Genomic DNA, 22,438 nt, shown 5'->3' on the forward strand with positions numbered 1-22,438 from the left:
TGCATCGGTGTAACCGTTTACAACGAGCTCTTGGTCACCTCCATAACAAAGAAACATATCCTTAGTTCTTTTCAAGTACTTCAGGATATTCTTGACCGCTGTCTAGTGTTCCATTCCTGGCTCACTTTGATATCTGCTAGTCAAACTAACAGCATGTGCTATATCCGGTCTAGTACATAGCATGGCATACATGATAGATCCTACTGCCGAGGCATAGGGGATGTTACACATCCTTTCTCTTTCTTCTGCCGTAGCCGGTCCTTGAGTTTTACTCAATACCTTGCCTGGTAACATAGGTAAGAACCCTTTCTTACTTTCGTCCATTCTAAACTTCTTTAGAATCTTGTCCAGATATGTACTCTGTGATAGCCCTATTAGGCGTCTTGATCTATCTCTATAAATCTTGATGCCTAATATATACGATGCTTCACCAAGGTCTTTCATTGAAAAACTATTATTCAAATAACCCTTAACACTGCTTAATAGTTCTATATCATTCCCGATCAATAATATGTCATCTACATATAATATCAGGAATGCTACAGAGCTCCCACTCACTTTCTTGTAAATACAGGCCTCTCCATGACACTGTATAAACCCGAAGTCTTTGATCACCTTATCAAAGCGTCGGTTCCAACTTCTTGATGCTTGCTTCAGTCCATAGATTGAACGCTGAAGTTTGCATACTTTGTCAGCATTTTTAGGATCGACAAAACCTTTGGGTTGTACCATATACAACTCTTCCTCAATATCTCCATTAAGGAACGCCGTTTTGACATCCATCTGCCAAATCTCATAATCGAAAAATGCAGCTATTGCTAACAAAATCCTCACAGATTTTAGCTTCGCTACAGGTGAGAAAGTCTCATCGTAGTCAACTCCTTGAATTTGTCGGAAACCCTTTGCGACAAGTCGAGCTTTATAGACAGTAATATTACCATCAGCATCTGTTTTTCTCTTGAAGATCCATTTATTCTCGACAGCCTTTCGGCTATCAGGTAAGTCTACCAAAGTCCATACTTTGTTATCATACATGGATCCCATTTCGGATTTCATGGCTTCTTGCCATTTGTTGGAATCTGGGCTCATCATCGCTTCTTCATACGTCGCAGTGGTCCTCATCATTGTTATCTACAATCATGACATTTAGACAAGGATCATACCAATCAGGAGTGGCACGTTCCCTTGTCGATCTGCGAGGTTCGATGGTTTCCTCGTTCAAGTTTCATGATCATTATCATTAGCTTCCTCTGTTGCCGGTGTAGGCGGTGCAGGTACAACTTCCGATGCTGCGCTACTCTGATCAACGAGTATAGATTCATCAATCTCATCGAGTTCTACTTTTCTTCCAGTCACTTCTTTAGTGAGAAATTCTTTCTCAAGAAAGGTTCCGTTCTTAGCAACAAAGATTTTGCCTTCGGATTTGTGATAGAAAGTGTACCCTATATTTTCCTTAGGGTATCCTATGAAGACGCATTTCTCCGCTTTGGGTTCTAGCTTGTCCGGTTGTAACTTCTTTACATAGGCTTCGCAACCCCAAACTTTCAGTCACGACAGCTTAGGTTTCTTATTAAACCATAATTCATACGGTGTCGTTTCTACGGATTTTGATGGTGCTCTATTTAAAGTGAATGCGGCTGTCTCTAATGCATAACTCCAAAATGATAACGGCAAATCAGTAAGAGACATCATACTACGAACCATATCTAAGAGAGTTCGATTACGACGTTCGGACACACCGTTTCGTTGAGGTGTTCCCGGCGGTGTCAATTGTGAAAGTATTCCGCATTTCTTTAAATGCATGCCAAACTCATAACTCAGATATTCACCTCCACGATCAGATCGTAGAAATTTGATCTTCTTGTTACGTTGATTTTCTACTTCACTTTGAAATTCCTTAAACTTCTCGAAAGTTTCGGATTTATGTTTCATGAAATAGATATACCCATATCTACTCAGATCATCTGTGAAGGTTAGAACATAACGATAACCACCGCGCGATGCTACGCTCATTGGTCCACATACATCGGTATGTATGATTTCCAATAAGTCAGTAGCTCGCTCCATCATACCAGAAAATGGAGTCTTTGTCATTTTACCCATTAGACATGCTTCGCATCTATCAAGTGACTCAAAGTCAAGTGATTCAAGTAATCCATCAGTATGGAGTTTCTTCATGCGTTTCACTCCAATATGACCAAGACGACAGTGCCACATATAAGTAGAATTATCATTAAGTTTAATTCGCTTAGCATCAATGTTATGTATATGCGTATCACTACTATCGAGATCTAATAGAAATAAGCCATTCTTTTGTGGTGCTCGACCATAAAAGATATTATTCATAAAAATAGAACAACCATTATTCTCAGACTTGAATGAATAACCGTCTTGCATTAAACAAGATCCAGATATAATGTTCATGCTCAACGCAGGTACATAATAGCAATTATTTAGGCTTAAAACTAATCCCGAAGGTAGATGTAGAGGAAGTGTGCCATTGCGATCACATTGACCTTGGATCCATTTCCAACGCGCATCGTCACTTCATCTTTCAGCAGTTATCGTTTATTCTTTAGTTCCTGTTTCGAGTTACAAATATGAGCAACCGAACCAATATCAAATACCCAGGTACTAGAACGAGAACCAGTGAAATGAACATCTATAACATGTATATCAAATATACCTTCTTTCTTCTTCTTGACAAGGCCGCTCTTCAGATCAGCCAGATACTTGGAGCAATTACGCATCCAGTGTCCCTTCTCCTTGCAGTAATAGCACTCAGCATCAGGCTTAGGGCCGTTCTTAGGTTTCATAGGAGGCGTGGCAGCTTTCTTGCCACCCTTCTTGAATTTTCCCTTAGACTTGCCCTGTTTCTTGAAACTGGTGGTCTTGTTGACCATCAACACTTGGTGCTCTTTCTTGATCTCAATCTCAGCAGCTTTTAGCATGCCAAAGAGTTCAGGTAACTCCTTGTTAATGTTCTGCATATTGTAGTTCATCACAAAGTTCTTGTAACTTGGTGGCAGTGATTGAAGGACACGATTAATCCCCAGTCTGTTAGGAATCACTATTCCCAAGTCACTGAGTTTCTTCGCATGCCCGGTCATGGCGAGCATGTGCTCACTAACGGAGCTGCCTTCTTCCATCATACAGCTGAAGAAATGTTTCGATGCTTCATAGCATTCCACTGCCGCATGAGTCTCGAATATAGCTTTCAGCTCATTCATCAACTCATGAGGATCATGGTGCTCAAAACGTTTTTGAAGATCGGATTCCAGACTGCACAGGATGGCACACTGAACTTGAGAGTACCGAGTTTTCCGAGTCGCATAAACAGCTTTTACTTCATCGGATTCATCTTCTGCAGGAGGGTCACCTAGCGGTGCATCAAGCACAAATTGCAGATTTCCGCCAGAGGAAGATCCTCACATGACGGAACCAGTCGGTGAAGTTGCTACCGTTGCTCTTAAGTTTCTCTTTCTCTAGGAACTGATTAAAATTGATTGGGGACGCCATCTCTACAACATATATTTGCAATAGTTTAGACTAAGTTTATGACAAATTGAGTTCAAATTTTAATTCAACATAATTAAAAACCTAAGTGAACTCCCACTCAAAACAATATCCCTCGCATTGTCTTAGTGATCACACGAACCAAATCCACCGCACCTAAACCCGATCATCACGAGAAAAGGTGTGATTTCAATGGCGAACACTCAAAGTGTTCATCATATCAACCATATGATTCATGCTCTACCTTTCGGTATCACGTGTTCCGAGACCATGTACGTACATGCTAGGCTCGTCAAGGCCACCTTAGTATCCGCATGTGCAAAACTGTCTTGCACCCGTTATATGTACTTATTGAATCTATCACACCCGATCATCACGAGGTGCTTCGAAACGACAAGACTTGGCAACGGTGCTACTAAGGATGAACACTTTATTATCTTGAGATTTTAGTGAGGGATCATCTTATAATGCTACCGTCGCGATCTAAGCAAAATAAGATGCATAAAAAGGATTAACATCACATGCAGTTCATATGTGATATGATATGGCCCTTTTGTTCTTGCGCCTTTGATCTTCATCTCCAAAGCACGGATATGATCTCCATCATCTTCGGGCATGATCTCCATCATCGTCGGCGTAGCGTCAAGGTCAATGGCGCCGTCTTCATGATTGTCCTCCATGTAGCAACTATTACAACTACTTTGAAATACTACTCAACATGAAATTTAAAGACAACCATAAGGCTCCTGCCGGTTGCCACAATACAATAATGATCATCTCATACATATTCATCATCACATTATGGCCATATCACATCACCAAACCCTGCAAAAACAAGTTAGACGTCTCTAATTTGGTTTGCATATTTTACGTGGTTTAGGGTTTTCGAGAGAGATCTAATCTACCTACGAACATGAACCACAACGTTGATACTAATGTTTTCAATAGAAGAGTAAATTGAATCTTTACTATAGTAGGAGAGACAGACACCCGCAAAGCCTCTTATGCAATACAAGTTGCATGTCGAACGAGGAACAAGTCTCATGAACGCGGTCATGTAAAGTTAGTCCGAGCCGCTTCATCCCACTATGCCATAAAGATGCAAAGTACTCAAACTAAAGATAACAAGAGCATCAACGCCCACAAACCATTGTGTTCTACTCGTGCAACCATCTATGCATAGACACGGCTCTGATACCACTGTAGGATAACGTTGCATAGAAAACAAAAATTTTCCTACGGCAAACACGCAATCCAAGCCAAGATGCAATCTAGAAGACAGTAGCAACGAGGGGGTATCGAGTCTCACCCTTGAAGAGATTCCAAAGCCTACAAGATGAGGCTCTTGTTGCTGCGGTAGACGATCACTTGCCGCTTGCAAAAGCGCGTAGAAGATCTTGATCACGATCGGTTCCGGCGCCACGAACGGGCAGCACCTCCGTACTCGGTCACACGTTCGGTTGTTGATGAAGATGACGTCCACCTCCCGTTCCAGCGGGCAGCGGAAGTAGTAGCTCCTCTTGAATCCGACAGCACGACGGCGTGGTGTCGGTGGCGGTGTAGAAGTCCGGCGGAGCTTCGCTAAGCAATGCGGGCAATATGGAGTGGAGGAGCTTGGCTAGGGTTTGGGAGGGGGTGGCCGGCCACTCTATGGGGGGCGGCCAGCTTATGGTCTTGGGGTGGCCGGCCCCCTCCCTTGGCCCCTCATTATATAGGTGGATCCCAAGTGTTGGTGTCCAAGTCTTCGAATAAGACCCGAAACCAAAACCTTCCATAGGAGGGGGGAAACCTAGCCCAACTAGGACTCCCACCCAAAGGTGGGATTCCCACCTCCCATGTGGGGGTGGCGGCCCCCTATGGTGGAGTCCACTTGGGACTCCACCCCATCTAGGGCTGGCCGGCCATGGAGGTGGAGTCCCTTGTGGACTCCACCTTCCTTGGTGGTTTCTTCCGGACTTTTCTAGAACCTTCTAGAACCTTCCATAGAACCTTCCGCGACATTTTATTTCACATAAAATGACATCCTATATATGAATCTTATTCTCCGGACCATTCCGGAACTCCTCGTGATGTCCGGGATCTCATCCGGGACTCCGAACAAATATTCGAACTCCATTCCATAATTCAAGTGCTACCATTTCAACATCCAACTTTAAGTGTGTCACCCTACGGTTCGAGAACTATGCGGACATGGTTGAGTACTCACTCCGACCAATAACCAATAGCGGGATCTGGAGATCCATAATGGCTCCCACATATTCAACGATGACTTTAGTGATAGAATGAACCATACACATATATTACCAATTCCCTTTGTCTCGCGATATTTTACTTGTCCGAGGTTTGATCTTCGGTATCACTCTATACCTTGTTCAACCTCGTCTCCTGACAAGTACTCTTTACTCGTACCGTGGTATGTGGTCTCTTATGAACTCATTCATATGCTTGCAAGACATTAGACGACATTCCACCGAGAGGGCCCAGAGTATATCTATCCGTCATCGGGATGGACAAATCCCACTGTTGATCCATATGCCTCAACTCATACTTTCCGGATACTTAATCCCACCTTTATAGCCACCCATTTACGCAGTGGTGTTTGGTGTAATCAAAGTACCTTTCCGGTATAAGTGATTTACATGATCTCATGGTCATAAGGACTAGGTAACTATGTATCGAAAGCTTATAGCAAATAACTTAATGACGAGATCTTATGCTACGCTTAATTGGGTGTGTCCATTATATCATTCACACAATGACATAACCTTGTTATTAATAACATCCAATGTTCATGATTATGAAACTAATCATCCATTAATCAACAAGCTAGTTTAAGAGGCATACTAGGGACTTCTTATTTGTCTACATATCACACATCTACTAATGTTTCGGTTAATACAATTCTAGCATGATATATAAACATTTATCATAAACATAAAGATATAAATAATAACCACTTTATTATTGCCTCTAGGGCATATCTCCTTCAATGTGTTTGCCCGTCGAGTGAAACTTGGAGGAAGAGGGATCACTCGGAAGGAGAGAAGAAGGAGGGAGAGCATTATGGTGTCTCCCCTTTTTCGGGTGATGATGTTGACTTTTGTGCAGGGTTTGTCAGTGAGCAGGAGGTGCGAGCGAGCGAGCGAGCGAGGCCGAGAATGAGAGAGATTTGTTTTTTTTGTGAGAGGGACAACCGAAGGATCCAGAAGGACCCACATACTTCCAATACGCATCCTGATGCGTCTTCTCTTGACAAAGAAGATGGCTGGGAGTTTGCGTACCTACTGCACATGACTTGTGCTCACTGAAGTGTGGGACCTCACGCATGTGCACCACACGTAAGTGACAGACCTGTTCGTGTAAAAACTCGGTTGATTATTATAGTGCATTAGAACAAAGTTTCCTATGGATTCAAGGGTAGGAAATCCAAGTTAACTCATTTACATGACATTATTTTTTCCATGAAGCAAAGTTAACACATCTATCAATTGTACATTTTGGAGTGACTAAGAAGGATCCATGTTTACTTTTTCGTTTTCACGTGTTAAACTTGTTTAAATCTTGGTCAAACCTTGGATTTGACAGAGATTCAAATGGGCGGAAAATTCAAAAAAAAACAGAAAAATGAAAAACCAAAGCACATACGTAGTTTTCTTATGTCATATAGTAAGCATTCAAGTTGATAAACAAGGTCTAGACATATTCAAAACATACAAATCATGTATGTACCCCTAACCCTAAACTATGTCTTATGAAGTCAAGCATGAAGAGAAGTGGTTTTGGGTTTCAAACATGGAAATTTCAAAAACCTCCCAAAAAACTTCATTTAGAGTGACTAAGAAGGATAAATGCTTCCCTTTTCATTTTCATGTTTAAACTTGTTTAAATCTTGGTAAAACCTAGGATCTGACCAAGATTCAAATGGGCATCAAAAATAAAAAAAATCAGAAAAATGAAAAACCAAAGCACATAGTCTTCTTATGTCATATAGTAAGCATTAAAGTTGATAAACAAGGTCTAGACGTATTCAAACCAGACAAATCATGTATCTAGCCCTAACCCTAAACTCTGTCTTATGAAGTCAAGCATGAAGAGAAGTTGTTTTGGGTTTCAAACATGGAAATTTCAAAAACCCTCTCAAAGAGCTTCATTTTGGAGTGACTAAGAAGGATCCATAGGAAACTATGTACTAATACAGTATAATGATCACCCGAGTTATTAGAGCAACAAGTCTGTCACTTACGTGTGGTTCCCATGTGTGAGGTCCCACACTTCAGTGAGCACAAGTCACGTAGTCTTCTTATGTCATATAGTAAGCATTCAATTAAGTTGATAAACAAGGTCTAGACATATCAAACCAGAAAAATCATGTATCTACCCCTATATATCCCTAAACCCTGACTTATGAAGTCAAGCATGAAGAGAAGAAGTGGTTTTTGGTTTCAAACATGGAAATTTCAAAAATCCTCCCAAGAGCTTCATTTTGGAGTGACTAGTTAAGACGCATACATGCTTACTTTTTCATATTCATGTTTTAAACTTGTTCAAATCTTGGTCAACAAACCTAGCTACGATTTGACGAAGATTCAAATGGGTATAAAAAATTAAAACCAAGGTCTGCTCATGTCATATAGTAAGCATTCAATTAAGATGATAAACAAGGTCTAGACATATTCAAACTAGTAGGAAAATCATGTATCTACCCCCTAACCCTAAACTATGTCTTCTGAAGTCAAGCATGCATGAAGAAAAGTGGTTTTTGGTTTTCAAGCATGGAAATTTCAAAAACCCTCCCAAGAGCTACATATTGGAGTGACTAAGAAGGATAGATGCTTAATTTTTCATATTCATGTTTTAAACTTGATTAAATCATGGTCAAACCTAGAATTTGACCAAGATTCAAATGGGCATAAAAATTCAAAAAAAAATGAAAAACCAATGCACATAGTCATCTTATGTCATCTAGTAAGCATTCAATTAAGTTGATAAACAAGGTCTAGACATATTCAAACCAGAAAATTCATGTATCAAGCTACCCCTAACCCCAAACTCTGTCTTATGAAGTCAAGCATGAAGAGAAGTACGTGGTTTTTTGGTTTCAAACATAGAAATTTCAAAACCCCTCTCAAGAGCTTCATTTTGGAGTGACTACGAAGGATACATGCTTAATTTTTAATATTCATGTTTTAAACTTGTTTAAATCATGGTCAAACCTAGGATTTGGCCAAGATTCAAATGGGCAAAATTTTAAAAAAATGAAAAATCAAGGCACATAGTCTTCTTATGTCATATAGTAAGCATCATTCAATTAAGTTGATAAACAAGGTCTAGACATATTCAAACGAGAGAAATCATGTATCTACCCCCTAACACTAAACTCTGTCTCATGAAGTCAAGCGCATGCATGAAGATATGTGGTTTTTGGTTTCAAACATGGAAATTTCAAAAACCCTCCCAAGAGCTTCATTTCGAAGAGATTAATTAAGAAGCATACATGCATGCTTACTTTTTCATATTCATGTTTTAAACTTATATTCAAATCTTGGTGAAACCTAGGATTTGACCAAGATTCAAATGGGTATAAAAATTAAAAAAAAACAAAAAAGGTCTTCTTATGTTATATAGTAGGCATTCAATTAAGTTGATAAACAAGGTCTAGACATATTCAAACAAGAAAAATCAAGCATGTATCTACCCCTAACCCTAAACTCTGTTTCATGAAGTCAAGCATGAAGATATGTGGTTTTTGGTTTCGAACATGGAAATTCAAAAACCCTCCCAAGAGCTTCATTTTGAAGTGACTAAGAAGCATACATGCTTACTTTTTCATATTCATGTTTTTAACTTATTCAAATCTTGGTGGAACCAAGGATTTGACCAAGATTCAAATGGGTATAAAAGTTCAAAAAAAACAAGGTCTTCTTATATGTTATATAGTAAGCATTCAATTAATTTGATAAACAAGGTCTACACATATTCAAACCAGGAAAATCATGTATCTACCCCTAACCCTAAACTCTGTCTTATGAAGAAGTCAAGCATGCATGAAGAGAAGTGGTTTTTGGTTTCAAGCATGGAAATTTCAAAAACCCTCCCAAGAGCTACATATTGGAGTGACTAAGAAGGATAGATGCTTAATTTTTCATATTCATGTTTTAAACTTGTTTAAATCATGGTCAAACCTAGGATTTAACCAAGATTCAAATGGGCAAAATTTTAAAAAATGAAAAATCAAGGCACATAGTCTTCTTATTTTTGGTTTCAAACATGGAAATTTCAAAAACCCTCCCAAAGAGCTTCATTTTGGAGTGACTAACAAATATCCATAGGAAACTATGTACTAATACAGTATAATGATCACCCGAGTTATTAGAGCAACAAGTCTGTCACTTACGTGTGGTTCCCATGCGTGAGGTCCCACACTTCAGTGAGCACAAGTCACGTACGCTAGGTAGGCAAACTCCCGGCCATCTTCTTTGTCAAGAGAGAGGCATCAACTCTCTCTCTCTCTCTCTCTCCAATTATCCACCTCCGTTGGCTGCCGGTTTTGGCAGGTCGTTTCTAGCTCAGCTCGTAGGCCATGGTGTGCAGGCTCTGTAGCCATGGCGATTTGGTCGCGCCAAGTGGTTCGTCCCCGGCTCCGACGAGGATCAATCCGGACGGTGCCTATTAAGGACCCGATCGCATTTCTTGCTTTCAGCATGGGGTCTACCATGTAAATCTTAGGGATTTAGACGTAATTTCCTGTTTATTTTGTGTCCTGCTGTAAACTCCGCTCTGATGCGTATTGGAAATCTGGGTCCTTCAGGATCGTTCGGTTGTCCCTCTAAAAAAAACATCTCTCTCATTCTCGGCCTTTCTCGCTCGCTCGCACCCCCTGCGCACTGACAACCCTGCACAACAGTCAACATCACCAGAAAAAGGACAGACACCATAAATAAGTGGGGCCCCGTGACTGCTCTCCCTTCGTCTCCTCCCGTGTGATCCCTCTTCCTCCGACTCCCGGTCTTGCGGAAAAGAAAAATGAAATGAAAGAGTTTCACTGGACGGGCAAACACATGTGCTGCCTAGTAATAATAATAATAATGTAAAAAAATCGACCTACGAATCTATTATTAAATAAGCTAAACTAGGGTTTTGCCCAGTACTACGGATCAATTTCTGAAAATCCAACTACGGGGTTCGATTTTGGCCTGCTAATATAAAATTATATAATCCGAACTAGTATTCCTCTAAAAAATCATTTTGGTATGCATCGTTTGGTACTTTTCATAGCTAGAGTGCTTACTCCCTCCGTTAGCAAATAGTCTTCGTATGTCATATAGTAAGCATTCAAGTAGAAAAACAAGCTCTAGACATATTCAAACCAGAAAAAACATGTATCTACCCCCTATATATCCCTAAACCCTGACTTATGAAGTCAAGCATGAAGAGAAGTGGTTTTTGGTTTCAATCATGGAAATTTCAAAAACCCTCCCAAGAGCTTCATTTTGGAGTGACTAATTAAGAAGCATACATGCTTACCTTTTCATATTAATGTTTTAAACTTGTTCAAATCTTGGTCAACAAACCTAGGATTTGACGAAGAATCAAATGTGTATAAAACAATTAAAACCAAGGTCTGCTCATGTCATATAGTAAGCATCATTCAATTAAGTTGATAAACAAGGTCTAGACATATTCAAACGAGAGAAATCATGTATCTACCCCCTAACCCTAAACTCTGTCTCATGAAGTCAAGCGCATGCATGAAGATATGTGGTTTTTTGGTTTCAAACATGGAAATTTCAAAAACCCTCCCAAGAGCTTCATTTCGAATTGATTAATTAAGAAGCATACATGCATGGTTACTTTTTCATAGTCATGTTTTAAACTTATTCAAATCTTGGTGAAACCTAGGATTTGACCAAGATTCAAATGGGTATAAAAATTCAAAAAAAAACAAAAAAGGTCTTCTTATGTTATATAGTAGGCATTCAATTAAGTTGATAAACAAGGTCTAGACATATTCAAACAAGAAAAATCATGCATGTATCTACCCCTAACCCTAAACTCTGTTTCATGAAGTCAAGCATGAAGATATGTGGTTTTTGGTTTCGAACATGGAAATTCAAAAACCCTCCCAAGAGCTTCATTTTGAAGTGACTAAGAAGCATACATGCTTACTTTTTCATATTCATGTTTTTAACTTATTCAAATCTTGGTGGAACCAAGGATTTGACCAAGATTCAAATGGGTACAAAAATTCAAAAAAAAACAAGGTCTTCTTATGTTATATAGTAAGCATTCAATTAATTTGATAAACAAGGTCTACACATATTCAAACCAGGAAATTATGTATCTACCCCCTAACCCTAAACTCTGTCTTATGAAGTCAAGCATGCATGAAGAGAAGTGGTTTTTGGTTTCAAGCATGGAAATTTCAAAAACCCTCCCAAGAGCTTCATTTTGGAGTGACTAAGAAGCATACGTACGTGCTTACTTTTTCATATTCATGTTTTAAACTTGTTCAAATCTTGGTCAAACCTATGATTTGACCAAGATTCAAATGGGTATAAAAAATGAAAACCAAGGTCTTCTTATGTCATATAGTAAGCATTCAATTAAGTTGATAAATAAGGTCTAGACATATTCAAACCAGAAAAATCATGTATCAAGCTACCCCTAACCCCTAATTAACTCTGTCTTATGAAGTCAAGCATGAAGATAAGTATGTGGTTTTTTGGTTTCAAACATGGAAATTTCAAAAACCCTCTCAAGATCGAGCTTCATTTTGGAGTGACTACGAAGGATACATGCTTACTTTTTCATATTCATGTTTTAAACTTGTTTAAATCATGGTCAAACCTAGGATTTCACAAAGATTCAAATGGGCATAATATAAAAAAACATAAAATGAAAAACCAAGGCACATAGTCTTCTTATGTTATATTGTAAGCATTCAATTAAGTTGATAAACAAGGTCTAGACATATTCAAACCAGAGAAATTATGTATCTACCCCCTAACCTAAACTCTGTCTCATGAAGTCAAGCATGATGATATGTGGTTTTTCGGTTTCAAACATGGAAATTTCAAAAACCCTCCCAAGAGCTTCATTTTGAAGTGATTAATTATGAAGCATACATGCATGCTTACTTTTTCATATTCATGTTTTAAACTTATTCAAATCTTGGTGAAACCTAGGATTTGACCAAGATTCAAATCCGTATAAAAATTAAAATAAAAAATAAAAAAAACAAGGTCTTCTTATGTTATATAGTAAGCATTCAAATAAGTTGATAAATAAGGTCTAGACATATTCAAACCCGAAAAATCATGTATCTACCCCTAACCCTAAACTTTGTCTTATGAAGTCAAGCATGAAGAGAAGTACGCGGTTTTTTGGTTTCAAACATGGAAATTTCAAAAACCCTCTCAAGAGCTTCCATTTTGGAGTGACTACGAAGGATACATGCTTAATTTTTCATATTCATGTTTTAAACTTGTTTAAATCATGGTCAAACCTAGGATTTGGCCAAGATTCAAATGGGCAAAATTTAAAAAAAAAATCAAGGCACATAGTCCTCTTATGTCATATAGTAAGCATTCAATTAAGTTGATAAACAAGGTCAAGACATATTCAAACGAGAGAAATCATGTATCTACCCCCTAACCCTAAACTCTGTCTTATGAAGTCAAGCATGCATGAAGAGAAGTGGTTTTTGGTTTCAAGCATGGAAATTTCAAAAACCCTCCCAAGAGCTTCATTTTGGAGTGACTAAGAAGCATACGTACGTGCTTACTTTTTCATATTCATGTTTTTAACTTGTTCAAATCTTGGTCAAACCTATGATTTGACCAAGATTCAAATGGGTATAAAAAATGAAAACCAAGGTCTTCTTATGTCATATAGTAAGCATTCAATTAAGTTGATAAATAAGGTCTAGACATATTCAAACCAGAAAAATCATGTATCAAGCTACCCCTAACCCCTAATTAACTCTGTCTTATGAAGTCAAGCATGAAGATAAGTATGTGGTTTTTTGGTTTCAAACATGGAAATTTCAAAAACCCTCTCAAGATCGAGCTTCATTTTGGAGTGACTATGAAGGATACATGCTTACTTTTTCATATTCATGTTTTAAACTTGTTTAAATCATGGTCAAACCTAGGATTTGACAAAGATTCAAATGGGCATAATATAAAAAAAACAAAAAATGAAAAACCAAGGCACATAGTCTTCTTATGTTATATTGTAAGCATTCAATTAAGTTGATAAACAAGGTCTAGACATATTCAAACCAGAGAAATTATGTATCTACCCCCTAACCTAAACTCTATCTCATGAAGTCAAGCATGATGATATGTGGTTTTTTGGTTTCAAACAAGGAAATTTCAAAAACCCTCCCAAGAGCTTCATTTTGAAGTGATTAATTATGAAGCATACATGCATGCTTACTTTTTCATATTCATGTTTTAAACTTATTCAAATCTTGGTGAAACCTAGGATTTGACCAAGATTCAAATCCGTATAAAAATTAAAAAACAAAATAAAAAAAACAAGGTCTTCTTATGTTATATAGTAAGCATTCAATTAAGTTGATAAACAAGGTCTAGACATATTCAAACGAGAGAAATCATGTATCTACCCCCTAACCCTAAACTCTGTCTCATGAAGTCAAGCGCATGCATGAAGATATGTGGTTTTTTGGTTTCAAACATGGAAATTTCAAAAACCCTCCCAAGAGCTTCATTTCGAATTGATTAATTAAGAAGCATACATGCATGGTTACTTTTTCATAGTCATGTTTTAAACTTATTCAAATCTTGGTGAAACCTAGGATTTGACCAAGATTCAAATGGGTATAAAAATTCAAAAAAAAAACAAAAAAGGTCTTCTTATGTTATATAGTAGGCATTCAATTAAGTTGATAAACAAGGTCTAGACATATTCAAACAAGAAAAATCATGCATGTATCTACCCCTAACCCTAAACTCTGTTTCATGAAGTCAAGCATGAAGATATGTGGTTTTTGGTTTTGAACATGGAAATTCAAAAACCCTCCCAAGAGCTTCATTTTGAAGTGACTAAGAAGCATACATGCTTACTTTTTCATATTCATGTTTTTAACTTATTCAAATCTTGGTGGAACCAAGGATTTGACCAAGATTCAAATGGGTATAAAAATTCAAAAAAAAACAAGGTCTTCTTATGTTATATAGTAAGCATTCAATTAATTTGATAAACAAGGTCTACACATATTCAAACCAGGAAATTATGTATCTACCCCCTAACCCTAAACTCTGTCTTATGAAGTCAAGCATGCATGAAGAGAAGTGGTTTTTGGTTTCAAGCATGGAAATTTCAAAAACCCTCCCAAGAGCTTCATTTTGGAGTGACTAAGAAGCATACGTACGTGCTTACTTTTTCATATTCATGTTTTAAACTTGTTCAAATCTTGGTCAAACCTATGATTTGACCAAGATTCAAATGGGTATAAAAAATGAAAACCAAGGTCTTCTTATGTCATATAGTAAGCATTCAATTAAGTTGATAAATAAGGTCTAGACATATTCAAACCAGAAAAATCATGTATCAAGCTACCCCTAACCCCTAATTAACTCTGTCTTATGAAGTCAAGCATGAAGATAAGTATGTGGTTTTTGGTTTCAAACATGGAAATTTCAAAAACCCTCTCAAGATCGAGCTTCATTTTGGAGTGACTACGAAGGATACATGCTTACTTTTTCATATTCATGTTTTAAACTTGTTTAAATCATGGTCAAACCTAGGATTTGATAAAGATTCAAATGGGCATAATATAAAAAAACAAAAAATGAAAAACCAAGGCACATAGTCTTCTTATGTTATATTGTAAGCATTCAATTAAGTTGATAAACAAGGTCTAGACATATTCAAACCAGAGAAATTATGTATCTACCCCCTAACCTAAACTCTGTCTCATGAAGTCAAGCATGATGATATGTGGTTTTTTGGTTTCAAACATGGAAATTTCAAAAACCCTCCCAAGAGCTTCATTTTGAAGTGATTAATTATGAAGCATACATGCATGCTTACTTTTTCATATTCATGTTTTAAACTTATTCAAATCTTGGTGAAACCTAGGATTTGACCAAGATTCAAATCCGTATAAAAATTAAAAAACAAAATAAAAAAAACAAGGTCTTCTTATGTTATATAGTAAGCATTCAATTAAGTTGATAAATAAGGTCTAGACATATTCAAACCAGAAAAATCATGTATCTACCCCTAACCCTAAACTTTGTCTTATGAAGTCAAGCATGAAGAGAAGTACGCGGCTTTTTGGTTTCAAACATGGAAATTTCAAAAACCCTCTCAAGAGCTTCCATTTTGGAGTGACTACGAAGGATACATGCTTAATTTTTCATATTCATGTTTTAAACTTGTTTAAATCATGGTCAAACCTAGGATTTGGCCAAGATTCAAATGGGCAAAATTTAAAAAAAAATCAAGGCACATAGTCCTCTTATGTCATATAGTAAGCATTCAATAAAGTTGATAAACAAGGTCAAGACATATTCAAACGAGAGAAATCATGTATCTACCCCCTAACCCTAAACTCTGTCTTATGAAGTCAAGCATGCATGAAGAGAAGTGGTTTTTGGTTTCAAGCATGGAAATTTCAAAAACCCTCCCAAGAGCTTCATTTTGGAGTGACTAAGAAGCATACGTACGTGCTTACTTTTTCATATTCATGTTTTTAACTTGTTCAAATCTTGGTCAAACCTATGATTTGACCAAGATTCAAATGGGTATAAAAAATGAAAACCAAGGTCTTCTTATGTCATATAGTAAGCATTCAATTAAGTTGATAAATAAGGTCTAGACATATTCAAACCAGAAAAATCATGTATCAAGCTACCCCTAACCCCTAATTAACTCTGTCTTATGAAGTCAAGCATGAAGATAAGTATGTGGTTTTTTGGTTTCAAACATGGAAATTTCAAAAACCCTCTCAAGATCGAGCTTCATTTTGGAGTGACTATGAAGGATACATGCTTACTTTTTCATATTCATGTTTTAAACTTGTTTAAATCATGGTCAAACCTAGGATTTGACAAAGATTCAAATGGGCATAATATAAAAAAAACAAAAAATGAAAAACCAAGGCACATAGTCTTCTTATGTTATATTGTAAGCATTCAATTAAGTTGATAAACAAGGTCTAGACATATTCAAACCAGAGAAATTATGTATCTACCCCCTAACCTAAACTCTGTCTCATGAAGTCAAGCATGATGATATGTGGTTTTTTGGTTTCAAACAAGGAAATTTCAAAAACCCTCCCAAGAGCTTCATTTTGAAGTGATTAATTATGAAGCATACATGCATGCTTACTTTTTCATATTCATGTTTTAAACTTATTCAAATCTTGGTGAAACCTAGGATTTGACCAAGATTCAAATCCGTATAAAAATTAAAAAACAAAATAAAAAAAACAAGGTCTTCTTATGTTATATAGTAAGCATTCAATTAAGTTGATAAATAAGGTCTAGACATATTCAAACCAGAAAAATCATGTATCTACCCCTAACCCTAAACTTTGTCTTAAGAAGTCAAGCATGAAGAGAAGTACGCGGTTTTTTGGTTTCAAACACGGAAATTTCAAAAACCCTCTCAAGAGCTTCCATTTTGGAGTGACTACGAAGGATACATGCTTAATTTTTCATATTCATGTTTTAAACTTGTTTAAATCATGGTCAAACCTAGGATTTGGCCAAGATTCAAATGGGCAAAATTTAAAAAAAAAATCAAGGCACATAGTCTTCTTATGTCATATAGTAAGCATTCAATTAAGTTGATAAACAAGGTCTAGACATATTCAAACGAGAGAAATCATGTATCTACCCCCTAACCCTAAACTCTGTCTTATGAAGTCAAGCATGCATGAAGAGAAGTGGTTTTTGGTTTCAAGCATGGAAATTTCAAAAACCCTCCCAAGAGCTTCATTTTGGAGTGACTAAGAAGCATACGTACGTGCTTACTTTTTCATATTCATGTTTTTAACTTGTTCAAATCTTGGTCAAACCTATGATTTGACCAAGATTCAAATGGGTATAAAAAATGAAAACCAAGGTCTTCTTATGTCATATAGTAAGCATTCAATTAAGTTGATAAATAAGGTCTAGACATATTCAAACCAGAAAAATCATGTATCAAGCTACCCCTAACCCCTAATTAACTCTGTCTTATGAAGTCAAGCATGAAGATAAGTATGTGGTTTTTTGGTTTCAAACATGGAAATTTCAAAAACCCTCTCAAGATCGAGCTTCATTTTGGAGTGACTACGAAGGATACATGCTTACTTTTTCATATTCATGTTTTAAACTTGTTTAAATCATGGTCAAACCTAGGATTTGACCAAGATTCAAATGGGCATAATTTAAAAAAAAAAAATTGAAAAACCAAGGCACATAGTCTTCTTATGTTATATTGTAAGCATTCAATTAAGTTGATAAACAAGGTCTAGACATATTCAAACCAGAGAAATCATGTATCTACCCCTAACCTAAACTCTGTCTCATGAAGTCAAGCATGATGATATGTGGTTTTTGGTTTCAAACATGGAAATTTCAAAAACCCTCCCAAGAGCTTCATTTTGAAGTGATTAATTATGAAGCATACATGCATGCTTACTTTTTCATATTCATGTTTTAAACTTATTCAAATCTTGGTGAAACCTAGGATTTGACCAAGATTCAAATCCGTATAAAAATTAAAAAACAAAATAAAAAAACAAGGTCTTCTTATGTTATATAGTAAGCATTCAATTAAGTTGATAAATAAGGTCTAGACATATTCAAACCAGAAAAATCATGTATCTACCCCTAACCCTAAGCATGTATCTCGTTGTTTGCGCTATGATACAATATCTACCTATGTTACACTAATCTCCTCTCTCCTACTTAATTAGCTGCCACATCAGCAGTTTTGTGGGACCAATGTGTATGATACTAGCTATGATACTAGCTCTATCATGTGGGTACCTAAATCTCGAGTCAAAGTTTGACACGAGACCGATGTGGACTTTATTAATGGTGGAAGGGAGTAACAATCATAAGCACATTATTATTATTGATTGAACAACATTTTATTTGATGTGCCATAAGAAGTTTAGAAACTCCTAGCCCCTGGAGGTGGCGTTTTGGCACACACGTGCATATGCACCGATTATTGGAAATAATAAAAAAACAATTATATAAATGTTAAAAAAATCTGATATAAATTTTTTGGTATACATTGTGACATCCTATGTTCGTTCATAAGTTTTCGTGGAAAAACAACATTTTGTGTGGTGTGTACAAAAAAGGCAAAAAATGTACGTAGTCGTGTTACAGCATCAAAATTTGTCTTTTTTTACAGGAGCCACATATTTTTAAAAAAAACTTATGTACCAACATAAAATGTCTAGATATACATGTAAAATTTCAGTTTAGAATTTTTGGACACTTTGAAATGTGGATTCACATAATGGATTCCTCTACCTCGCCCCCCTTGGATTACTGAACAGACTTACAGTACTACTAGTAGGGCCTACTATTTATTATTATTACCTACTGCAGGCAAAATTTAATCTCATCGAGCGGTAAAATTCCCCGCCAACGCCCAAATATCTCGCGCCGCAAAGTTTCAGATCTGCGAATATTTTTTTCCCTCAAAAGAAGGACTGCGAAATTCCCTTTTTCTCCTCTATCGCCCAGCTTCGCCCTAGTTTTGCCCGCAAGCCCTTAGAGAAACCACTCCTCTTACCTACCTCCCACCTTCACGGTCGCCGCACCGGAAAATCACCGCCGCACTTCGCCGTTCAAGCTGCCACGGCTTCAAACCTCGAGGCTGCCCTATCCGCTTGATCTGCACCTACTCCGGCGTCCACCGCACCGTATCTCGTTCGCCGACTCTATCGACCACCGCACCTGACCAGCTTCGCCGACACCGACGTCCCCGTGCACTGCACATCATCTGCTTCACCGACCTTCTACTTCGGCCGGCGCGCTGAACACTTCATCGACCGCCCAGCATGTCCTTCTCCGACCCCCCAAGATCTGCTTCCCCGGCACCCACTGATGTCTACGTTCCCCCTCCTTTCCTGTAGACAGTGTTGGGCCTCCAAGAGCAGAGGTTTGTAGAACAGCAGCAAGTTTTCCCTTAAGTGGATCACCCAAGGTTTATCAAACTCAGGGAGGAAGAGGTCAAAGATATCCCTCTCATGCAACCCTGCAACCACAAAGCAAGAAGTCTCTTGTGTCCCCAACACACCTAATAGGTGCACTAGTTCGGCGAAGAGATAGTGAAATACATGTGGTATGAATAAGTATGAGCAGTAGCAACGGTGCCAGAAAATAGCTTGCGGGCGTGTAGTTGATGGTGGTAGTATTGCAGCAGTAGTAACACAGTAAAACAGTAAACAAGCAGTAGTAACGCAGCAGTATTTAGGAACAAGGCCTAGGGATTAGACTTTCACTAGTGGACACTCTCAACATTGATCACATAACAGAATAGATAAATGCATACTCTACACTCTTGTTGGATGATGAACACATTGCGTAGGATTACACGAACCCTCAATGCCGGAGTTAACAAGCTCCACAATTTGTTCATATTTTAGTAACCTTATAGTGTAAGATAGATCAAAAGACTAAACCAAGTACTAACATAGCATGCACACTGTCACCTTCATGCATATGTAGGAGGCATAGATCACATCAATATTATCATAGCAATAGTTAACTTCGCAATCTACAGGAGATCATGATCATAGCATAAACCAAGTACTAACACGGTGCACACACTGTCACCTTTACACATGTGCAGGAGGAATAGACTACTTTAATAACATTGCTAGAGTAGCACATAAATAAATTGTGATACAAACACATTGCAATCATAAAGAGATATAAATAAGCACCTCACTATGCCATTCATCAGTGAATAAGTATTCTGTGAAATATAGCCTAAGAGACCCACACGGTGCACACACTGTCACCTTTACACACGTGGGACAAGGAGTCTCCGGAGATCACATAAGTAAAACTCACTTGACTAGCATAATGACATCTAGATTACAAGCATCATCATATGAATCTCAATCATGTAAGGCAGCTCATGAGATTATTGTATTGAAGCACATAGGAGAGAGATGAACCACATAGCTACCGGTACAGCCCCGAGCCTCGATGGAGAACTACTCCCTCCTCATGGGAGCAGCAGCGGTGATGAAGATGGCGGTGGAGATGATGGAGAAGCCTTCCGGGGGCACTTCCCCGTTCCGGCGGCGTGCCGGAACAGAGACTCCTGTCCCCCAGATCTTGGCTTCGCGATGGCGGCGGCTCTGGAAGGTTTCTATGGGTTTCGTCGAACGCATCAGGGTTTTCACGACGGAGGCTTTAAATAGGCGAAGAGGCGGCGCAGGAGGGTCGAAGGGGTGCCCACACCATAGGGCAGCGCGGCCAGGGCCTGGGCCGCGCCGGCCTATGGTCTAGGGGCCCAGTGCCCCCCCCTCTGGTCCTTCCCGGGTGTTCTGGATGCTTCCGGTGAAAATAGGAACTTGGGCGTTGATTTCGTCCGATTCCGAGAATATTTCGTTACTAGGATTTCTGAAACCAAAAACAGCAGAAAACAGGAACTGGCACTTCGGCATCTTGTTAATAGGTTAGTTCCAGAAAATGCACGAATATGACATAAAGTGTGCATAAAACATGTAGATAACATCAATAATGTGGCATGGAACATAAGAAATTATCGATACGTCGGAGACGTATCAGCATCCCCAAGCTTAGTTCTGCTCGTCCCGAGCAGGTAAAACGATAACACAGATAATTTCTGGAGTGACATGCCATCATAACCTTGATCATACTATTTGTAAAGCATATGTAGTGAATGCAGCGATCAAAACAATGTATATGACATGAGTAAACAAGTGAATCATATAGCAAAGACTTTTCATGAATAGCACTTCAAGACAAGCATCAATAAGTCTTGCATAAGAGTTAACTCATAAAGCAATAATTCAAAGTAAAGGTATTGAAGCAACACAAAAGAAGATTAAGTTTCAGCGGTTGCTTTCAACTTGTAACATGTATATCTCATGGATATTGTCAACATAGAGTAATATAATAAGTGCAATAAGCAAGTATGTAGGAATCAATGCACAGTTCACACAAGTGTTTGCTTCTTGAGGTGGAGAGAAATAGGTGAACTGACTCAACATTGAAAGTAAAAGAATGGTCCTCCATAGAGGAAAAGCATCGATTGCTATATTTGTGCTAGAGCTTTGATTTTGAAAACATGAAACAATTTTGTCAACGGTAGTAATAAAGCATATGTATCATGTAAATTATATCTTACAAGTTGCAAGCCTCATGCATAGTGTACTAATAGTGCCCGCACCTTGTCCTAATTAGCTTGGACTACCGGATCATCACAATGCACATGTTTTGACCAAGTGTCACAAAGGGGTACCTCTATGCCGCCTGTACAAAGGTCTAAGGAGAAAGCTCGCATTGGATTTCTCGCTATTGATTATTCTTCAACTTAGACATCCATACCGGGACAACATAGACAACAGATAATGGACTCCTCTTTTATGCATAAGCATGTAACAACAATTAATAATTTTCTCATTTGAGATTGAGGATATTTGTCCAAAACTGAAACTTCCACCATGGATCATGACTTTAGTTAGCGGCCCAATGTTCTTCTCTAACAATATGCATGCTTAACCATAAGGTGGTAGATCTCTCTTACTTCAGACAAGATGGACATGCATAGCAACTCACATGAAATTCAACAAAGAGTAGTTGATGGCGTCCCCAGTGAACATGGTTATCGCACAACAAGCAACTTAATAAGAGATAAAGTGCATAATTACATATTCAATACCACAATAGTTTTTAAGCTA

Source organism: Lolium perenne, chromosome 3 (genome assembly GCF_019359855.2).
Source record: "Lolium perenne isolate Kyuss_39 chromosome 3, Kyuss_2.0, whole genome shotgun sequence".
Lineage (NCBI taxonomy): Eukaryota > Viridiplantae > Streptophyta > Magnoliopsida > Poales > Poaceae > Lolium > Lolium perenne.